The sequence below is a fragment of the Pleurodeles waltl genome, chromosome 3_1 (assembly GCF_031143425.1).
Source record: "Pleurodeles waltl isolate 20211129_DDA chromosome 3_1, aPleWal1.hap1.20221129, whole genome shotgun sequence".
NCBI classification, from domain to species: domain Eukaryota; kingdom Metazoa; phylum Chordata; class Amphibia; order Caudata; family Salamandridae; genus Pleurodeles; species Pleurodeles waltl.
The window spans coordinates 361,747,221-361,770,472 of NC_090440.1; the positions used below are offsets into that span (position 1 = coordinate 361,747,221).

At 45.5% G+C, this 23,252-nt stretch overlaps 1 protein-coding gene across 2 annotated transcripts in view; it reads right to left on the minus strand.

Moving 5' to 3' along the window:
* SLC30A4 (solute carrier family 30 member 4) overlaps nt 1-23,252 on the minus strand; it is a 232,796-nt gene that overhangs the window by 176,274 nt on the left and 33,270 nt on the right. The window lies entirely within an intron of this gene.

Below are 23,252 nucleotides of genomic sequence, written 5' to 3' on the forward strand. Positions count from 1 at the left end.
ATTTCTTACCCTCTGGAATAAACCTGGAATTTAAATCTTGTTTGGAGCGTTTACGCTAGTCTCTGTCACTTGGCACCTCTACTATGGAGTGCCTCTCTAGATCCAGCATCCTACCTGAACTTGGACGTTGTGATTGCTGTATGGCGGCCATCTCATCATTGGAGTTCCAGGGCTTTTGTCACTGGGAGCTCCGCTTGTGGCGCTGCTACATCCGCAAAAGTGTGAACATACTGCACTCCTTCATTCGAGATCCTCCATCACTGGGAGCACCGCTCGTGATCGTGACATTATCTGGTAAACTACTTTAATATTGCAATTTTGTGTCCACAGTGCAGAACGTTTCACCTCCCCCATTTTTCCTGACCCCACGAGAGGAACCGCTGCTTCTGCGGCCTAAATGGGAAAAGGTCTTTAATCAATTATTTAAAGGTCTGTGGATTAAATGTGTCACCTGAGAAAAAGGTTGTCATGTTACTTTTCACTGTCTCTGTGCAGAGGGGAAATACCTTTTTGAGAACCTGCCAGAATTGGAGACGCAAGAAGATGGTGATGGGAATCATGCTGGGAATAAGTCTGAGAGAGCTATTACGAAGTTAAACAATCACTATTTACCTAGTCTCCATTATTCTGGAGATACTTCACTTTGGCAGAAGGAAACAAGGGTCAGACAAATCTGTGGAGGATTTTGATACTGCGTTAAGAAAGTTACCTGTTGAGAAAAGGATAAGAGATCAATTTATGTTGCATTGTAATTCTGACAGAATTAGAGAAGGGTTGTGGTCAGAAACTGACCCCACATTAAGTGAAGCTGTAGGAAGATGGCTCTGTATATACTATATCAAAATGAGTCTTAGTGTGCACAGAGTGAAGGGGTTCCCCAGAGGCTTAACAGAGGCTAAAGTAGATAATGCTAATGCTCTCTTTTGTAGTAGTGTGGTTGAGCTCTTAAGCTTATCAAAGGGTAGTGCAAAGTATTTGTTGCACACACACAGACAGTAGAAGAAGCACACACTCGATGATTTAACTCCAGACCAATGGTTTTATATAGCAAAAATATATTTTCTTAAGATATTTCTAGAACCACAAGATTCACGTTGCAGGTAAGTACTTCAATAGATTTGTATTTCACACCTATATCAATAGTACTTTGTTAGAAATTGATAAGTTATACAGTTTTTGAATTATTGGCAATTATCTGTTTTAAAAGTTTTCAAGTTAACCCCAAACGCCCACCACCAGCAACACAGGCTGGCCGGGTGCAGAGGTCAAAGTTGAGGCAAGTTCCTGCAGGGGGAGGTGTGAAGCACTAGCCAGAATACGTTTTTCACTGGAAATTTTCATACTAAAAAGGTATGTTTTAGATGCCGCAGTCCTAACCATTTTGCAAATTCAAAAGTATGTCCTGCCTTCAAAGTTATCTGCAAAGAAAAGCTTGCAAAGAGGACACTTTGCCAAATGCTGGCGGTTCAAAGATGTTAAAGGGAAAGTGTATGAGACAGACTTGGATTCTGATCAGGTGGTGGTGAAAATTGTTAGTTGTGTAATGGGAGCAGTGTGCAATTATCCTTCTGATGATGAGCCACTAGGATTCACATCACCATGATGATGGATTAAGGTGCCAAAAAAAGTTTCAAGACAAAGTCAAACTGGAAGATCCTCATGTTATACCTTATATTTATGAGGGCCAATCCAATGATCTTAAAGGATATTTTAATGCCAAAATAGACTTCCAGGAAAACGTCATACTGTCAAAGGTGATACAACACTGTGCTGGCCCCATCACAAAATGCTGAGAATTCATTTGGATCCCAATGTCCCACCATAAGTTCAAGTTAGAAAAATGAAAACTGAAGAAACTAATAATAGTGACTTCAATTTTCATAAGGAATTTCCAGAAGTCTTGGTTGATAAGGTTGGAAGCATAAAGGGCTATTTTCACCGTATACAACTTAAAAAGGACACTGTACAAATAACATGTAGGGTAAGGAATATAACAATACACTTACAGGAAGTTATCAAACAGGAACTAAACCATCTGTGTTTGGAGGGCGGGCATAATTGAGGCTGTAGATGTCTCAGGATGGGTTTCTCCTACTGTGGTGATGACCAAGAGTTCAGGAGAGATCGGACTCTGTATCGATCTGAGGCAATAGAATAAACAGGTGGTGGAAGATAAATTTCCCCTTCCAAACATTATAGAAATGGGTGACCATACTTGATGGAGGTTTTTCTCCACCTTGTACCTTACATCTGCGTATCACCAGACCCGTTTGAGTAAAAATTCCAAGACTTACACTGCATTTATAACTCCTTTCGGTGTCTTTACATTTAACAGGATATCCTTTAGGGTTATGCTCTGCAGCATCAGTCTTCCAAAGGTTTATGAATTATTTCTTAGGGAAGATACCAGGAGTCAAATTGTTTCAGGATAATGATCATATTTTAAGTGACAGTCTGGCTTCACATGCAGACAAAATTAGAGAGGTTTTGCAGATTTTCAGGGACAAAGGCATCACACTGAAAATTAGTAAGTGTAGGTTTTGTTTACCAGAGAGAACTTACTTTGGTCATCTCATTTCGGCTAAAGGAGTAAAACCTAAGGAGGAACTAGTCAAAACTATGTCAGAACTGTCTTCACCCAAAAAAAGATGCACATACTTTCTTACGGATGGCAGATTTTTTACAGTAGATTTGTAGACAATTTTGCCAAACTCATGTGTGCCTTTAGTGGGTTGTTAGAAAAGGAAGAACAGTTTAAATGGACTAAAGAATGTCAGTGAGAATTTATTGATGTGAAATATTCTTTGAACAGAGCTCTGCATTTAGAGAGTTTTATACCTTGGCAGTCTTGTTATGTGCTTACTGATGACAGCAGTAAGGGCTTAGGTGCTGTACTCAAACAATCACAGGGATCTGACATACTCACTATTGCTTTCGCATCAAGAACATTAAAGGGGGCAGAAGTCAATTATATGACAATTGAAAAAAAAAAAAAAAAGGCTGTGACAGTGTTTTTAAGAATAAACAAAATTCAAACAGCTTTTGTGGTCAACAGAGGTTGTATTTAAAAGGGATCACAAACCACTGGAGAAAGTGTCTGGCAAAAAGGGTCTTGTTTACATTTACTCCTGCATTACTAAATGGCATTACAAGATGTCAAATTCAAACTAGAATATACACCAGTGGACGAAAACAAGACAGCAGACTGCTTACCTAGGTTGGTAGCAGATACTCCTCAGGAAGATCTGGATGATCAAGGTTGGTGGAAAGATGTTGACTGTAAGGTATGCAAGATAACCAATGGTTGTATTTCAGAGACTGAGTGGGTGGAAGAGGTCCAAAAAGATGAGTTATTAAGAAAAGTGCTGAAGATTTTACTGGATAGCATGTCATGGCTGAAAGAAGAATGGGATGATTTGAGAAAGTCAATAATGAATTATCTATAAACAAGAACCTTGTACTAAGGGGTAACAGATTAGTACTTTCCAAAGCGTTGAGGAGTCAACTTGTTGGAATTGGCACATGAAGACCATCAAGGTATTTACAAAACTAAAGAATGCTTGAGAAACATGTATTGGTGGCCAGAGATGGACTGACAAGCAGAGAGATTGGTGAGAGACTGCTGTGAGTGTAGGGTTTGTGATAAGAGTTAAAAAGTCAGGACTGCTCCATTGGTTTGCAGGAAACTTAACAAAGAGGTGTGGAAAGAAATCTCTCTAGACATGCTGGGCCCCATAGACAACAAAGGTGGAGGAAATAGATTATGTACTGACTTTAATGGATTTGGTGTCTAGATGGCCTGTGGTGAAAGTAGTACATGACATTTCTACTCGTTCAGTCTGTAAATTTCTTGATGAGATGTTTTATGAAGAAGGGTATCCAAGTTACATCCTCACTGATAATGGTGTCCAGTTTTCATCATCAGAAATGGGATCATTCCTAAAGGACATGAACACCACATAAAAAATGCTTTTTGTACCACCCGTTGACGAAGGGCATGATTCAGATAGTTAACTGCACAGTGAAAGAGTCAATTCAAAGTCAAGGTCTCAGGGTAAGGATTGGGTCAAAGCACTTTTGAACGGAGTGATGGAGTACAGGCATACTTCCCATTCTACCTTTGGGCTCAGTCCTTTTAAGATGCTTTGTAAACTGAAGCCTAATACTGGAATGTGCATGTGTCCTCCATGGGTTAGACCATATGGTGATTTGAATGTCCCCTTTGAACAAAAAGTTGAAGTAAGTAGATTAAGAAAACTGACTGAGTGCATGTGCGCAAAGATGTAAAAATAGAAGTTGGGGTGTGGTAAAAGGGAAATTATGCCCCAAATCTCGGAACTGATTACATTTTGGAAATCCCCGGTGAGTTATCAAAGTCTTCCAAGGTGCTGCTATAATGGAGGATAGTAGAACATGGAATTTTAATAGGGTTGTCAGTGACTAAGTAATTCTCAATTTATTTATTTTGTTGGGGGGGGGGGTGATAGTGCTACACTGTATTTCTGATGTACTGTATTATCTTGTCTGTCTCCCTTTCAGTTCTCCCTTGTTATCATTTGTATTGGTTTCTTAGGCTCCTCCCTGGCTATAGAACCTGGAGTGTTATTGTTGAAGGTCTGCAAGGAGTCGAAGGCAGGTGGGAAAGCTAAGTGGATGGAGTTTCTTATCCTCTGGAATAAACCTGGCATTTGAATCTTCTTGTCTCCTCGACTTCATTGGATTTCCTCAATTTCTCAGATGACTTTACTGGAACAATTGAAACATTTAGCATGTAAAAACTAAGCTTACAATGCCAAAGACTCTGGCTCCACCAACACCTGACCCTTTCCTTCTCTTCTAGCCATCTCTGGTCAACTCAGAATTCTTTTATTTTCCCATGTACAGCAACAACAGATCGAAATGGGATGAAAAACTAGTTTACTAACTTTATTTACGCAAATTACTTTCAAAATTACTCCATCAGAACAATCAACACACATACAACTGCTTACAGCCCAGGAGTACCAGAGAAAAGCAAACTGTTTAGAAAATATGTAGATAAAACTCATCCTTTGAGAGTGGGGGTAGGTATGTCATTTAAGGTCTGTTAAAAATTATTGGTGAAAAGTTTAACTGTTTACTAATATGACATTTCTCCTCAACAAATGCAATCTAGAGGACAGTAGGAAATGTAGAAGTTAAATCAGACTAATATCCAATAACCAAACATATCCTGACTCCAGTATATCAGCTAAAATGTAAAACATCACCCACTTTCCTTGAGTACCATGAGGAACCTAGAGTGAAATCCAATCGCTTGCGTAAATTAAAGCATATGTTCTGTGACATTTACCTCAATACACTCCTCAACTTCAATAATCATAATCTGTGGATTAGTGGTATAGAAGGACGGTATAGGCAGAAGACAGTTAAGTTAAAACCTGCAATAAAATCTGGAATTACAGTAGATGCAGAAGTAGCACACCCACCTTACTGAAGCACAAATTAGAATTAAGGATGTGCTTCAAATGGGCGCGTTGGCCAGGCAAGATGGCTGAATAGACATTTCTTAGTAAGCTCCATGACCAATTCATAAATCCTGTTAAAATGATCAAATTTTTCTGGCCATCCTTTCTCCCCTCATATTCCTCTGTTTCCCCGACAGGGAGGGGGAAGTGCTGAGTGCCCTAGAAACAGATCAACGGCCACTGTGAGCCGAGCCAGAGATCCTGAGACCAAGTAGGCGCAGACCGAGATGGCGCCTGGAGAGGAAGATGGCTGCGACTGAGGCCTAGACGCGTGCTGTGGCACGGGTGCTGTGATAAGCTGTGTTGCTAAGTGGAGGCATCCTTTGGCCCAATTGAGATCCCCAAGGGGCCTGACAAATGGTGGAGTCGACAGCGACGGATGTCGCCTCCAGCCCACTGAAGACCACCTGAGCCGCCGATGGCAGGGAGTTCAAGAGGGGGCAGCCTTGCCATAGGGCCTGGCCTCTGTGGCTGGGGGCCTGAAGCGCAGGGTGTGGCAAGGGGCTGCGACTGTACAGGACCACACACAGAGAAGTCAGTAAGTGGGGAGCAGAGCAACTTTACAGTGGGGACCCAGCTCGGGCTTGGTGCTTGGGTTCCAGACGGGTGCCTCCACGTGGGATCTCTTGTAGGCCTTGACATTAGGCTTTAAGCCGCCGGAAAGTAGTAATTATCTTAAGCAGAACCACACTGTCCCTGGCGGTAACAGACTAGCTGTCTAACCCTGTGCCAGCGACTCTACCCTGGACCCACGGGGCTAAGCGGCGCTGCATATGCCTGGAATTAGGTCATCTGTGCCTCCGGTGGCCCCTAGAGATTTGTGAGCCCTGACTCATTCAGGTAACTCTTGCCAACATAAAATCCTGGACTGCATGTGAGAATGGCCCTATTCCCAACAAGTATATGGCCCTGGGGGAACTGCCTGCCTGGGTGAATGGGAGCCGCATGAGCCTGTTTAAATATATGGATTCCTCTCACGTCTGCTTCTGTGGGGGCCCCCAGTGTGTGGTGCACAGGGAGAGCTCTTGCTGGCGATCACTGTCTGCAGGCCTGTGGCCGGAGGACTGAGGTGAGACATCTGGTGCCACTTACTCCAAGGTGTCCACCTAACCGGCGAAACAACATCTGCCACTGTTAGGAACGGACATGACTAGGGGTAGGGGGATCCATCCACTAGAACTGATATAATCTCTCTCTGCAGTCTTACTGACACAAAGAGAGTATCGTACTCCCTTCTTCCTCCCATCCGACTAGGATATCCTGCTATTCTGGACTGGAGGGCTGCGCCCATGCCCATTTGTGGTGCTGACTTCAGTGCATGGACTCCCAGAATCACGCTGGGCTCCCTGATGGTGCCACCAGGCCAATTTAACACTCAACGCCCTAGCCGCCATGGTGAAAAGCAAAGGCTCTAAGTTGTCGCAAGCAAATAAAATAGTCAATTATACCCACTCGTTGCTTCATCCTGAGCCGAAGAGTGAAGGAGATCATAGCGTCAGAGTGCCTGTCGCAGGAAAGTAGGCCCCACCCCTTCCCTGGCAGACCTAAGGGCAGCAATCTAAGGATCCAAAGCTGAAGTGGTCAATAAAATCGAGGCAGTAGCAGTGGATTTTCCCTTGCTATGTGCTGATTTATGTAAAGTGTTGGACCGAATGGCTAAAGTGCAACAGAATGTAGAAGAACTCCAACGAGGTCAGCAACCTACGTACTACGGTCTCAGATCTACAAAGACATAACGTTTAAGATGAACATAACGAAGACTCCGAAGGACGATCCAGAAGGAACAAATTCTGCTTGGTGGGGTTCACAGAGAAGGCGGAAGGACCTTCTGCTGAATTGCTCCTGGAAGAATGGATCACAAAGATCCTTAAATTGAAAAGTCTCTCAAAGATTTTCAAGATCCAAAGAGTCCACAGGCCACTGGCACCATCACCTAAACCAGGTGCTCCTCCACGGGCTCTCATTGCCCGCCTGTTCAACTTTCATAACTGCGAGGCCATCATACAGAGTAGCTGAGCTCAGGAACCTCCATCATACCAGTGAAAACCCATCTCCATATTCCCTGACTACAGTCAATGAGTGCAAGAACAAAGAAAAACCTTTATAGCTGTCAAAAAACCAAATGCAGGACTTTAATTTGAAATACAGCCTCCTATTTCCAGTGAAACTTTGGGTTCAATATGGAGGGTCAGCTCTGTTTTTTTTTCCTCAACCCAGCTGAGGGTAATGACTGGTTGGACACACTCCCTCAGAACTTCCGTCTGGCTATGACTCGACAGACCCCCTCATCAACGGAGGCAATCTACCTGTCCCAGTCTGCAGGGAGGGTGGAAGAGAAGTGCAGACGACACTCGACAACTGGGGAAGATCATAGTGTGCCCAGACAGAACAGTTCAATCTGCAGATGTAATCCCAGACACAAGGGAGTCCTCCCAGCATCGCTGTAACGCATCAGGCATGACTAGTGACAGTAATGCAATGGACTGACCACATAAGTTTCCCCGACGAACAGGGAGTACCCTGTCAACTTGAAACTAAGCCCCTTCAGTAAAACACGCTGGATCCCTAGGACTAGAACATCTCATACTGTATCCAGCCATAGGAAACATTTTTCTGGGGATAGAAACTTGCACAGAACACAATCGAAGGGGAGCGTCTGGATGGTTTATATTAATGCAAATAGGTCTATCCTGCTATCCGATTCTGCTAAAGGGATGCTTTAGGTGAGAGCTGTGTGAGATTGTAAAGGAGCTTGAGTGTGATTGACCTCGCACCCCTTTCTTGTATCCATATCTCTAGCATAGGAATCCATACTTTCATATTGTAATATTTATGATTTGACCTTGTTGTGTTTCTATTTTTGGGAAATGGGGAAGCCGTTGCCATCCCTCCCAACTGAAGGTACACTGGGTGGGTTGATGTAGCACTATTTCCCATAAAGAAAGGGGAGTTGTGTGTTTAATTGGGGTTACACAATTTGCTGATTTGGGAATTTATGTTTTTGCTCTTATGTATCATGGGCACAATCAATGCCACAGAAACACCTTTCCGAAGGCATGATAGACACATGGCAGTTGCATGTCTGAAGGAAAAAGGGGGAGTATTACAATTTATAAATGACGGACTACACTGCTAAAGTAATAATGTGGAACGTTCACAGTACTGTCTAACTAGAAAGGCAAAGAAGGGTGCATGCCTACTCTAAATTTTATAAGGTAACCATTGCATTTCTACAAGAAACCCACATCTGGGATAATAGCATTCCTTTAATCTGTAAGTGCTGGAGAGTACAGCGTTATGCCATGTCCTACTCTGGCTATGCCCAAGGGGTATTAATTTGGGTGGTCCCAGGAGTACCCTTCATGTATCAACATCACATCCTGGATTCAGAGGGCTGCTACGTAATCCAACACGGCATCTTGAGTGGATGAGAGGTCTGTTTTATTAATGTATATGTACCTAACAATGACTGCCCAAGCCAAGGGGCTGACTTAGACCCAATGACAGCGGGGTGCGGGATTTAAGGATTGGTTGCATCCCAGGAGAAGGGGCCGGAGAAGACAGAGAGGGGATGGAAACATGCCTTGGGGACTAATGCGAGCGACAAGGGGGGAAGCAGTTCCATGTTTCATCAGACTTGGAGGGAAGTCGGAACATGGTCACCCGGAAGAGAGACAGAAGGGAGGACTCTGTTACGGGCATGGGGATGGCTGGCTCTGGTGCCGACATTGGGATGGAATATGGATCTCCTCATCCGTTGGTGGCGGTCATCAATCACCTAGAAACTGAAGAAACGGCCAACAGAGCTGAGGGTGGTGACAAGACTGTGGAGGCAGCATTGTGATAAGGGGTCGAAGGAGTGTGGACTGGTTCCTTCTTCCCCCCTGATCCCCCTCCAGTCCTCTCCCCGCATTGAGGAGGACCAGGAGTGTTCTCCATACATAAAGTGACCTTTTCTGTTTTGAGGGTTGATCCAAGGAGCCTTGTTCTCCTCTGCAGCTACCCTTCATTTTGTTTTGAAGTACTGAATTGAAGGGATAAGGAGGGAAGGGGGGGCTACAGACCTCTCGACTCCTGCAGATTCAATGTATGGGGTTCTGTTCTCACAGGAGCCCATGGGAGGTGGGGAGGGGGGTGGGGTGGATGTCTGTTTTGATGGGGTTTGTTCTTTGCTGTTTTTGCTCAGTGTGCATAAGCCACAGACATGTGCCTATTAGGTCTCTCGTAGTGAACTACTGGACTCTGGGTGTGCCAATCATGTGTTCAGGTGTCCCAGGCTGGAGGTCCCCTCCACACTTACTACACCTTTTCTTTGATCAAAATGACCTCTACAGGCGATTTGGGCCTTCCCGGGTGGACCCACAGGCCCCCTCTGTCCTGTCCTGGAATGTGAATGAACTTGGAGATAAGGTTAAGCGTGGTTTGGTGTCTCAATATATAAAGAGGCTACACCCGGATGTTGTTCTTTTGCAGGAGACGCATCTTAAGGGCACAAAGTGTAAACTCTTGGGTAGAGGGCCTATGTTACGCTGGCACACGAGGGCTTTACTTCCTGTTCTAGGGGAGTGTCGATTTTGATCCGTAAGTCCCCTCCCTTCCGCCTCACAAGACAGTGGACATACTCAGCAGTTAGAAACGTGGGGGTACAGAGGTTTTGGGGCAGACAGGAAGTATGGTTTTTGAGCGCTTTTACCATACCCAGACTCCAGGCTCCTTTGCTGGTGAAACTAGCGGAGATTTTACTGGAGGGGGATTCCCTGCTCCATGAGTGCCCCCCAACTCCGTTGTATCACTTCACGGTAGCCCTGGGATTGTCAAACCTGTGGCGGCATGCCCATCCCACTGACAGGAAATACTCTTACTTTTCCGGGGCCCATAAGGTCTTTTCTAGACTGGATTATATTTTCACCGCAGCGGGAGAGGTGGAGACTATCCACCTAGCGGATTATCTGGCCAGGGGATAGTCTGCTTACTCTCCTCTGTTGGTGTGGATTGAGAGTAGAGGAGGGGGAACCCAGAGATGGAGGTTGGAGGTCTGGGACCTAAAGGTTCGAGAGGTGGCCCCTGGGCTCCAAGTAGAAACTGAGTTATATTTTCAAGAAAACTTGGGGTTGGTTGAATCTCATGAAGTGCTACTGGAGGCGTATAAAACAGTGATCCAGGATAGTGCCCAGAACTTAGTGGCACGAAAGAGAAGGAAGGTGTCGGAAACCTTGGAAAAGTATGCGCAACAGCTTCTGGAGCTTGAGGATGCTTTCGAACAAAAACCCACCCCTTCCGCCCTCCGCCAACTGGAGCTAGTCACACCTGGGTATAGGGAAGCGGCGGAAAGGGCGATTAGAACCCAGCTGCGCACCGCCCAACACAGGCTATATGAAACAGGAGATAAAGCAGGGAAACTCTTGGCTTGGCTGGGAAGGAAAGAAATGGAAGTGAGGTGGGTAGATGAGATTGTGACCCCAGAGGGAGTTAGGGTGTCCTCAAATTTTTTTTATTGCTGAGGGCTTTGCCGGTTACTATTGTGATTTATACTAAGCACGCTCACTACAGGATACACACAGGATTAGGGGATACTTACAGGTAACAGTCGTCCCAGTATTGGATGCGGAAGCTCAGGCAGTTTTAGAAGGAGTTATTACCTTGGAAGATATTAAAACAGCCATAACGAAGCTGCGCTCCGGGAAAGTACCGGGCCCTAACAGGTTCCCAGCGAGCTCTTTAAAAGTTTTGAGGATCTCTTAGCTCCCCATCTCCTTAATATGTTCCTGGAGGTGAGCAGCCAAAGAGCCCTTCCTCTGGACTTGAGGCAGGCCGAGATAGTCATAGTTCACAAAGAAGGAAGGCCTAAAGTGTCCTGTGAATCATATAGACCGATTTCCCTCCTTTATGTAGAGGTTAAAGTTTTAGCCACAGTCTTAGTGACATGCCTCCCCAGCGTTATCACTCCGCTAGTCCATAGGGATCAATCCAGCTTCATGCCAGGACGTTCCACAAGATATAATTTGAGGGGCACACATAATTGGATACATACCATCTTGCCACGCCCGGCTCCACACATTTTTGGCCTTGGATGGTGAAAAAGCATTCAATGCAGTGCATTGGCCCTTTCTGGAAAGTACCTTGGAGAGATCTGGATTTGGACCAGATATCAGGAGTGGGTGAGGCTGCTCTACTGTAACCCTGTGGCGGCGGTTAGGGTGAATGAGACCCTTTCATCGGCGTTTCCTCATTGCAAGGAGCACAAGGCAGGGATGTTCCATCCCCCTTGTTGTTTGCCCTCACAACAGAATCAATGGCGTGCATGATCCGTGTCCATCCAGAGTTGCCTGGGTTCAGGATGAGAAAGGAAGAGATTGAAGAGGAACGTATTTCCTTATATGCTGATTGTAGGAAAGTACCATCTTGCCTGGCATGTTACCCCCATATTTCACTGTATGTATGTTGTTTTAGTCCTTGTGTCACTGGGACCCTGCCAGGCAGGGCCCCAGTGCTCATAGTATGTGCCCTGTATGTGTTCCCTGTGTGGTGCCTAACTGTATCACTGAGGCTCTGCTTACCAGAACCTCAGTGTTAATGCTCTCTAAATTTGTCACTGCAGGCTAGTGACTAAATTTACCAATTCTCATTGGCACACTGGTACACCCATATAATTCCCTTGTATATGGTACTTAGGTACCCAGGGTATTGGGGTTCCAGGAGAGCCCTATGGGCTGCAGCATTTCTTTTGCCACCCATAGGGCGCTCAGACAATTCTTACACAGGCCTGCCACTGCAGCCTGCATGAAATAACGTCCACGTTATTTCACAGCCATTTTACACTGCACATAAGTAACTTATAAGTCACCTATATGTCTAACCTTCACCTGGTGAAGGTTGGGTGCCAAGTTACTTAGTGTGTGGGCACCCTGGCACTAGCCAAGGTGCCCCCACATCGTTCAGGGCAAATTCCCCGGACTTTGTGAGTGCGGGGACACCATTACACACGTGCACTATACATAGGTCACTACCTACGTATAGTGTCACAATGGTAACTCCGAACATGGCCATGTAACATGTCTAAGATCATGGAATTGGCAATTCTATGATCCCCTGGGTCTCTAGCACAGAACCCGGGTACTGCCAAACTGCCTTTCCGGGGTTTCCACTGCAGCTGCTGCCTACCCCTCAGACAGGTTTCTGCCCTCCTGGGGTCCAGGCAGCCCTGGCCCAGGAAGGCAGAACAAAGGATTTCTCTGAGAGAGGGTGTTGCACCCTCTCCCTTTGGAAATAGGTGTGAAGGGCTGGGGAGGAGTAGCCTCACCCAGCCTCTGAAAATGCTTTGATGGGCACAGATGTTGTCCATCTCTGCATAAGCCAGTCTACACCGGTTCAGGGATCCCCCAGCCTTGCTCTGGCGCGAAACTGGACAAAGGAAAGGGGAGTGACCACTCCCCTGACCAGTACCTCTCAGGGGAGGTGCCCAGAGCTCCTCCAGTGTGTCCCAGACCTCTGCCATCTTGGAAACAGAGGTGTTGGGGGCACACTGGACTGCTCTGAGTGGCCAGTGCCAGCAGATGACGTCAGAGACCCCCTCTGATAGGCTCTTACCTTTCTTAGTAGCCAATCCTCCTTTCTTGGTAGCCAAACCTCCTTTTCTGGCTATTTAGGGTCTCTGCTTTGGGGAATTCTTCAGATAATGAATGCAAGAGCTCACCAGAGTTCCTCTGCATCGCCCTCTTTGACTTCTACTAAGGATCGACCGCTGACTGCTCCAGGACGCCTGCAAAACCGCAACAAAGTAGCAAGACGACTACCAGCAACATTGTAGCGCCTCATCCTGCCGGCTTTCTCAACTGTTTCCTGGTAGTGCATGCTCTGGGGGTCGCCTGCCTTCACCCTGCACCAGAAGCCAAGAAGAAATCTCCTGTGGGTCGACGGAATCTTACCTCTGCTAACGCAGACACCAAAAGACTGCATCACCGGTCCTCTGGGTCCCCTCTCATCCTCATGAGCGTGGTCCCTGGAACACAGAAACTCTATCCAAGTGACTCCCACAGTCCAGTGATCCTTCAGTCCAAGTTTGGTGGAGGTAAGTCCTTGCCTCCCCACGCTAGACTGCAAACCTGTGTACTGCGTGATTTGCAGCTGCTCTGGCTTCTGTGCACTCTTCCAGGATTTCCTTTGTGCACAGCCTAGCCTGGGTCCCCAGCACTCTGTCCTGCAGTGCTCAACCCGATGAGTTTGCCTCCGACATCGTGGGACCCTCTTTTGTAACTCTGCGTGGACTCCGGTTCACAAATCTTTCAAGTGCCTGTTCAGGTACTTCTGCGGGTGCTGCCTGCTTCTGTGAGGGCTCTCTGAGTTGCTGAGCGCCCCCTCTGTCTCCTCCTCCAAGGGGCGACATCCTGGTCCTTCCTGGTCCTCAGCAGCACCCAAAAACCTCTACTGCGACCCTTGCAGCTAGCAAGACTTGTTTGTGGTATTTCTGCGTGGGAACACTTCTGCAACCTTCATCGCGACGTGGGACAACTTCCATCCAAAGGAGAAGTTCCTAGTCCTCTTCGTTCTTGCAGAATTCCAAGCTTCTTCCATCCGGAGGCAGCTTCCTTGCACCTCCATCCGGGGTTTCCTGGGCTCCTGCCCCCACCCCCCGGACACTGTCGCAACTATTGGATTTGGTCCCTTTGCTTTGCAGGTCCTCAGGTCCAGGAATCCATTTTCAGTGCACTGCTGGTGTTTGTTGTTCTTGCAGAATCCCCCTATCACGACTATTGTGCTCTTTTGGGGTAGTAGGTGTACTTTACTCCAACTTTTCAGAGTCTTGGGGTGGGGTATCGGACACCCTGACTGTTTTCTTACAATCCCAGCGACCCTCTACAAGTTCCCATAGGTCTGGGGTCCATTTGTGATCTGCATTCCACTTTTGGAGTATATGGTTTGTGTTGCCCCTAGACCTATGTCTGCCTATTGCAACCTATTGTAATTCTACACTGTTTGCATTACTTTTCTGACTCTTACTTACCTATTTGTGGTTTGTGTACATATAACTTGTTTATATTACTTACCTTCTTACTGAGGGTACTCACTGAGATACTTGTGGCATATTGTCATAAAAATAAAGTACCTTTATTTTTTAGTAACTCTGTGTATTGTGTTTTCTTATGATATTGAGCATATGATATAAGTGGTATAGTAGGAGCTTTGCATGTCTCCTAGTTCAGCCTAAGCTGCTTTGCCATAGCTACCTTCTATCAGCCTAAGCTGCTAGAAACACCTCTATTCTACTAATAAGGGATAACTGGACCTGGCACAAGGTGTAAGTACCTTTGGTACCCACTACAAGCCAGGCCAGCCTCCTACACTGATGACATACTTTTATATGTGGCGAGAGCCCTAGAATCTCTTTTGAGACTTTGAGGTATTTGCAGAGTATGGGAGCTATTCTGGTTACCAGATTAACTGGGATAAATCTGTAATGTATGCCCCGCAGGAGGATACGGTTCTCCAATCCCTCCCAAGTCATTTCTAATAGTCGAGTGAGGGATTCAAATATCTTGGTATATTCATGCCTCAATGGAATCTCCAAAATTGGAGATGTGTTACAATGAGGAGATCTCATGCCTTTCGAGTCACTTCAAGCCGAACATGAGCTTAACAAGACGCAGTTCTTCAAATATGCGCAATTAAGACATGCATGGAGGGCGGAGGGCCTCCTGAGGGAGGGAATATCGGAATATGCTCCACTGGAAGGCAGACTGTGGATGGAGAACTTCGATATTAAAGCTGTGTCCATGGTGTATAGGACCCTTAACAACAATGAGCCTGATGCGCTTTGCAGATTACTCAGTTGTTGGGAGGCCGATATAGGGGAACTGAAAGACATAGATTGTGAGGAAACAATGATGTTCCCACAAGGAGTAGTTGGGAAATTGCAGGGGGTGGGGGGGGCTGTCGGAGCAGATCCTGCTTGACCCCAAATTTATTATTTTGGGAATCCCCAATGACGCTGACTTGCCCCAGGCTAGGCTCATATTCTGTAGCCTCGGGCTGGTGGTGGCTAAAAGGGATATTACACGTGTTTGAGGATCAGAGCTGTGCCCAATGGTGGACAAGTGGAGAAGAGGGATGGATGAATTCATGATGGCAGAAAAGGTAACATATGAAAAAAGAGGCTGCCCTTGAAAGTTTGGAAGGGTTTGGGGGCCTGGATGGCATTCCACTTGTTAAATGTGTAGACATTTGTGGACTATGGATCCACTGGATTGTGCTGCGGACCACAAGCTGCTGACTATTGCGGGACAGAGGGACTGGGATGCCTGTGATGTGTGGAAGAGACAAATTACTGCTATGCTTGAATATATGCTTATGTGTCTGTGGGCGGTTTGGGGCAGGGGGGTTGGGGAGATTTTTTTTGTTTCTCATTAATACTGGTGCTGCTGTGAGATATTGTTGTACACACTTTCTTTGGCTACGGTATGCAACTGCTGAAAATCAAATAAAAAGATTTTTAAAAAACAGAACGCTTGCCCAGATTTCTACACCACTGTAGCACAAGCCGCCTCCCTATATCAAGCAGTCTGAAGAGAGACTGCAATTGTGTCCTAGATGGTGACCTAGACCATATCATATCTCCACCAGACAGAACACCAGGAGCACTGGGGGTCATTATATCAAATGTGCCAGAGTGACTTCTGGCGTGTAAAACACCCCAACACTAAACAATTTTCTTGTAACACCCTTGCCACAGGCACCCACAGCAGACTGGATTATTGCTTGGTTTTTGATACCTTAGCGCCTATAGTCTCAGAATTTCTAGATATCGATCAGATCATTCACCTGTTCTGATGGTGCTCAGAAAACAAACTTGTAGACCAAAGATACCACTCTGGCGATTCCGCCCGGAAGCACTTACGGACCCTCCCTTGGCAACCACAGTCATGGACACACTAACACACAACTTTCAGGAGAATTGGGGTACCTTGAACAGTAGAGCAACAGCTTGGGAGGCGATGAAACCATCCTCCATGGCGTCTGCCTCAAGACTACTCACGGAGTCCAACAGCAGCTTGAAGGAGACAGGGTGAAACATGAACAGGCCCTAGGCGATACTAAGAAATCGCTACCCTCACAACCAGAAGGCTTGAAGGACTGGCGAGAAACCTGCGAGGCCCTATTAGATGACTGGTGCAGGCTCGAAAAACACACCTTTACGGCAAATTGCCAAAGACTTCACGCAGGGGGAGATAAGACAGGAGCAATGCTGGCCAGCCTGGTTAGACAGAGGAATTCCCAAACTCCAATCCTGACTCTACATGATCGCGCCAGGCACCCTGTTTGCACACAAAGAGCCATTAACAAGGTCTTCCATTCTCATTTAAGTACCATTTACGCCAACAGAGGGCAGACTCCACGCACAATAACTGATTATCAATTGTAAACTCCACTCCTCAGCCCCACTCTATATGACAGCAAAAACCTAGACAAACCCATTACACAAAAAGAACTTCTCGCTGTTGTCCGGACACTGAAGACTGCCAGAACGCCAGGGAACAATGGTCTTCCTGCATATTTCTATCATAAATATACAGATATCCTAGCAAATAAGCTATTCGCGGTCTTTGAGGAAGCCCTCCCCAAGGGCAACCTCCCTCCCACGCTTCGGGAAGCCCCAACAATAGTCCATAAACTGGGTAAGGACCCTACCGTAATCTCAACATACAGGCCCATTTCCCTCTTAAATATAGATGTTAAAATACTTAGTAGTATCTTGGCAAAACGACTTTGTCCGCACCTCTCCTTCCTCGTGCATACAGCCCAATTGGGATTGATCCCTAGGGGAAGTATATTACATAACCAGAGATGTAGTTCCCATATATATCACGCTTCACAACATCAAGATGACAAGCTTGACTTGGCCCTCCTGGATATTGAGCAAGCGTTTGACTCTTTAAACTTGACATACTTATAGCATGTCCTGAGAATATTGGGATGGGACCTAAATTTAGTCAGTGGCCCCAACTGTTATATACAGATCCTTGCGCCTGTGTGCAGTCATGGACTTGTTTTGTCTGAGTAGAGGTACCAGGCAGAGCTGCCCACTCTCACTGCTCCTATTCGCGTTAGCGATGGAACTTCTGGCAGTGTGTCAAACAAGAAGTACCTGGGGGTTCACAATAGGGAAGACCACTCATATTGTCTCCCTTTATGCAGATGATACCAGATTGCATCTTCGGCACTCAACCTCTTCAGTACCAATACTTATGCAGGTGATGGAGGGGTTTGGAGGGATTTCTGGGCTGTGGGCTAATCCCTCTAAGACCCGATTATACACTATGGGCTCCTTGTTGGGAACCTCCCTCGAAGATCTTCCCTCAGCAGGGATGCCCTGGGAATAGCGAGGTGTCCGATATTTGAGTAACTGCCTAGCACCTACTGAGGAGGAATTTCTGGATTTGAATATCGGAGAGGTAATTCTGGAACTCTAAGCCTCAGTACGTTTAGAGACATACCTCTCTTGCTTATGGTAAGGCTAGCTATTGCAAAAATGATATTACTCCTTAGATGCTTGTATGCCCTTCAAGGCACATTTTTCTTGATCCCTCATCGATATTTTAAGATAACTGATGGCCTACTGATAGACTTACTATGGACTGATAAGCACAGAAGGTTGAGCCTCTCCACGCTGAAGAGACCTTGGTCTCATTGTGGTATCGAGGTCCCTAACTTGGAACTCTACACATGGCAGCACATACCTTGGCTAGCTGAGGAGAACTCCTGGGAAAAAATGCTACTGGAAGGCTCCCACGTGGGGACACTTTCAGCATTGTGGATGACAGGCTCTCGAGTCCCCCCTGATACGCCATGTGACGAGGGTCTGGGAAGATGCAGTGAAAATGGTACTTCAAAGGCTCCAAATGCTCCATACCCACTACTCTGAATACTACAACTCTTCATGTCAATCCAAGGTTGGAAAGATGGGGCATCTCTGCTCAGGAGGATGCATCATATCATATGCAGAAGCGGTACAATCTTTTGCCCTGGGTCCGGGTCAATTCTTACCAATCAAAAACTCTTGGCTATGGCGTAAAAGATATGGCCTATATTTCCTGATGCCCCGCTTAGCTCGGTCACTCTCACCACACTACTGGAGAGGGCCGGGGGTCACTGATAAGTGTCACATTTATATAGAGTGCTTCATAATTACCTACTGAAGCGTTCTCTCACAACTCAAACTAAATGGGAAGGGTTACAACTAGATCCACTGACAAGAAAAGACTGGGAACGCATACATGAAGAGATCCATTATTCCAGCTCTAATGCTAGATTTAAACTTACACAATATAACTTAATTCCTCAAACCTACCTTTCCCCCACCACATTACATATAATATACCCCACACATTCTAATATGTGTCCCCGGTGCCAAAGCCTGATGGCAGACTTCATACACATGACCTGTAGCTGTATGACCCTCTCTTCATACTGACGACAAAATACTCAATAATCTTAAAAAAGACTAGTGGTACTGGGCCTCATCTCTTCCTCCTGTGGTAAGAAACTTAGTAGGAAAGTTTGTTATCCTGGGCCTTACACTGGTAGATTACACAATAGCTATAAAATGGCAGTGATACAAACACCCCGCCCGTCCCCCTCCCCCTCTGGGAATAATGAGTGGCTAATGGATGTCACTGAATGGGCCACGTCAGAAAAAAAAAAAAAAAAAAAATCAGAATGAAACATGTCTGCACTGATGATAAATTAGAAGATGATCTTCAAGCTTGAACAGCTATGCTGGCAGATCCTAGGGAACCACCCCCCAGATGAGACTGTTGTACAATTAACTAATAACAAACATGCCGAGGATGGTGTCCTTGAAAATGTGCTGTACAGATGGGGGTTGAAAGTGGACGAAAGTTTATCCAAGCCTCCTGTGCCCATTGCTGTATAATTACTGTAGAACTCTGGGATCAACAGTACAGTAAACTTAAAGAACCTTTCTGTGATCCAGACAATTTTTTATATGGGTGGGGGACGATTAGTAAATGAATGAATGAATATTTTTAAGAGAAAATGAAGGGCCATTACCACATGCTCTCTGTGTGAGCCTCAGTCTTAGCATCATAGAGCTTGAAACACTTATTGTCTGACACTATCACTACACTTTGTTAACCCCAATATCACAGTAGGATTAAGAGAATTATGTCCAAACTCACCAACACAATTAAAACACCTACATTGTTATACTGATTTATACAGTGCATGCCTGGCCAAATAAGGGCTTACCAGCTCTATCTGCTACTACTATGACCACTTCCAACACAAACCCAGCTTAGGCTGCAAACAGCAAAGTCCTCAACTGAAAAGAGATGATTAGATATTTTCCGCTAACAGGTAGGCAGAATATTCCATAACACCAGAGCTATTGCTCAAAAAGAAAACCCACCCTCCCTGCCAGTCTACAAGCAGGAGATCACCACCAAATTTTAGTTAGCTGATCTTAATGCCCTGATCAGTTTGTAGGGTTGAAGCAAATTCTTCAGGCTAGTCATGCTCTGCTTAATCCAAATCTGGTGGGATATACACACAGGGCTTTGAACTGGATATGCTTTTCTATAGAGATAAGTCTTTCAGCCTCATTCTGGACAATCTGCAGTCTACTTTTTACCTGCCTGGTGCTATCTAAATACAGGAGGTTGCAGTAGTCAAGGTGCAAGATTATTAAAGACTGAATAATCATCTTCTGCACCACGGGACAAAAGAGGAAAATATTTTTTTTTCAGGCTTCTAACGGTGCCAAGCAGAAGACAAAGCTTTGACTTGCGGCTCTCATAGGTGATTTCCATGTATAGTCATAAGCGCTGAATAAATTAGCAAGCCCATCCCCCTGAGAGCGGTGGAGTAGACAGAACAATATTGATATTTTTTCATAAAAAGAGATTTCTCAGAGAAGCCTGTCCTACTTGAGCATCGGTCTTAGCATCAGAATCAGGATAGTAGTGCTTAGTAAAGGTGTGGCCAGACCCCAATGTAGCAGCTTTGCAAATATCTGCTAAAGGAATGTTTCTCATCAATGCAGTCGTGGCTGTCTTGTCCCTGGTAGAATGTGCTTTCGGTCTACATTCAAGGGACTTATTAGCTGGCTGGTAACAGAGCAAAATGCACGAAAGAATCCACCTGGACGGAGATTGCTTGGAGGTGTGGCCAGGCCTGTTCGAACTGGACCATAGTTAATGGACAGCTGTTGTGACTTGCGAAAAGATTTAGTTTTGTCTAGGTAAAAAATGTAAAACCCTCTTCATATCTAGAGAGTGTAGTGTTCTCTCTGCAGGAGTAGATGGGTTTTGAAAGAAAGTTGGTACAGAGATAGTCTGGTTTATATGAAAGTCAGAGATAACTTTGGGTAGAAATTTTGGATGTATTCTCATTACAACCTTGGAGGAATGGAAAACAGTGTATGGTTCCTGAGCGCAAAGGGCCTGGATCTCATTAACCCTGCGAGCTGAAGTAATTGCAACACGGATGGCAGTTTTCCAAGTGAGGTGTTGGAAAGATGTCCTGTGTAAGGGCTCAAAAGGATGCTGCATTAAACGTGAAAGAACTATATTAAGGCCCCATGACAGAGGTGGACGCCTAGTAGGAGGAGACATCTTTAACCCCTCTAGGAAGTCTTTAATGACTGGAATTTTCAAGAAAGAGGTTTGTGAAGGGCTTTTCCTGTATGCAGTAAGAGCTGCCAGGTGTACTTTGATGGATGAGAATTGCAAGTCAGATTTTGCTGGCTACAATTGATATGGAAGAATAACATCTTCTCTGCATGTTGTTGGATATATGTTCTTGTCCAAACACAAAAAACACAGAATCTTTTCCATTTTAAGGCATATGCTGATCTGGTAGAAGGTCGCTTTGCCTCTTTTAGAACATCTATGCAGTCTTGAGGAAGGTTAAGGTGACCATACTGCACTAGCTCAGGAGCCATGCTGCCAAATTCAACTACAAGAGGTTGGGATGTCTCATCTGACCTCCGAATCTCATAAGAAGGTCTGGCCTGCATAGCAGCCTGAGATGTGGACAGAGATACCGGTGAAGAAGGTCTGGGAACCACCACTGTCGTGGCCATTCTGGAGCGTTGAATATCACCCAGGTTTTGGAGTTGGACAGTTTGATCAGGACTGCCGGGATCAGAATAAGTGGCGGAAAAGCGTAAAGAAATTTTCCTGACCAGTCTATCCATAGGAGATTCCCCAATGTCCCTGAATGGTAATATCTGGAGGCGAAGTTTAGGAATTTCTTTTTTTTCTACTGTTGCAAATAGATCTACAGAAGGGGTGCCCCACATGGAGAAGATGTAGTGTACAACATTGTCGTTTTCACCCATTCGTGGTTTTCATCTATCGCTCTGCTGAGAGCATCTGCCTAAACATTCACTACGCCAGGGGGGTGAGTTGCTGTTATTGTTAAGTTCCTGGCCAGAAGCAAGTTCCAGAATGTTTGTGCCTCCAGAGATAGAGTTCTGGATCTGGTGCCCCCCTGCTTGTTTAAGTAGTACATGTTTGCCGTATTGTCTGTTTGAAGAAGCAGAGTATTTGTGGTGAATGCTGGAAAGAAGGGTTTGAGTGCCAGATGGACTGCACGTAGCTCTAGATTTATGTGATACGATCTCTCCTTCCGAAACCAAGAGCCTTTAATCTGTAGATGATCCATATGGGCACCTAATCTGAGTAACGATGCGTCCGTGACTATCGTCTGTGTGGGAACCTTTTGGTGGAAAGGCATCCCTTTCAGAAGATTGTTCGGGGAACACCACCACTTGAGGGATCACAATGCATGTGGAGAGAAAGTAATTCTGTCCTCCCATTTGTCCGTCAGCTGATTCCATTGATTTTCCAGAGGTAGATGCAAGACGGCATTGATCCTAGGAGAGACAAGACCATTGAATGAGGCACTCTCTCTCTCTCTCTCTAGAGAGAGAGAGATAGAGCTTGACATTTTCGAAGGATCGAGGAATGTTGCTCCTCCAAAGGAAACACCTTTGCTTGAATGGTGTAGATGGTGGCGCCTAAGTAGGGCAATCTTTGGACAGATGATGGCGTTGACTTGGCAAGGTTGACCTGAAGGCCTAATTGTTGAAGTTGGTAAGACCAATTGAAATGCAGTTGGGCATCTTGAGATGTGGATGCCTTTATGAGCCAATCGTCTAGATATGGATAGACAAATGTTTTCTTAGATGGGCTGCCACCACCGCCATGCACTTGGAGAACGTTCTGGGTACTGACTTGAGGCCGAAACGGAGCAATGCAAATTGGTAATGGTCTTGTCCCACAAGAAATCTTAGGACCTTCTGATGCTTCCTGGAAATGGGAATGTGGAAGTAAGCACTGTGAAGGTCTATGGAACAGAGCCAATCTCCCTGATGAAGTGGAGGGTATATCTGAACTTCTGCTTTCAAATCCATTTGTTGGCTATTCTTAGATCGAGAATGGGTCTGAATTTGTGCTTGTCTTTCTTTGGCACTAGGAAATACCTTGAGTAAATCCCTTTTCCACGTTGATCTGCGGTAACTGGTTCTATTGCCTTCTTTTGCAATAGGTTTTGATCTCTGCCCTGAGAGCATAGAGATGGGATCTGGAGGGCTTCGGTGGAATAGAAGGCAGAGGATTGGCGAACCTGAGACAATAGCCATTTTGCACAATATTCAAAACCCAGGCGTCTGATTTTATGCGTTGCTACTCTTCCAGATAATGTGAAATACTTCCCCCTACCAGAGTG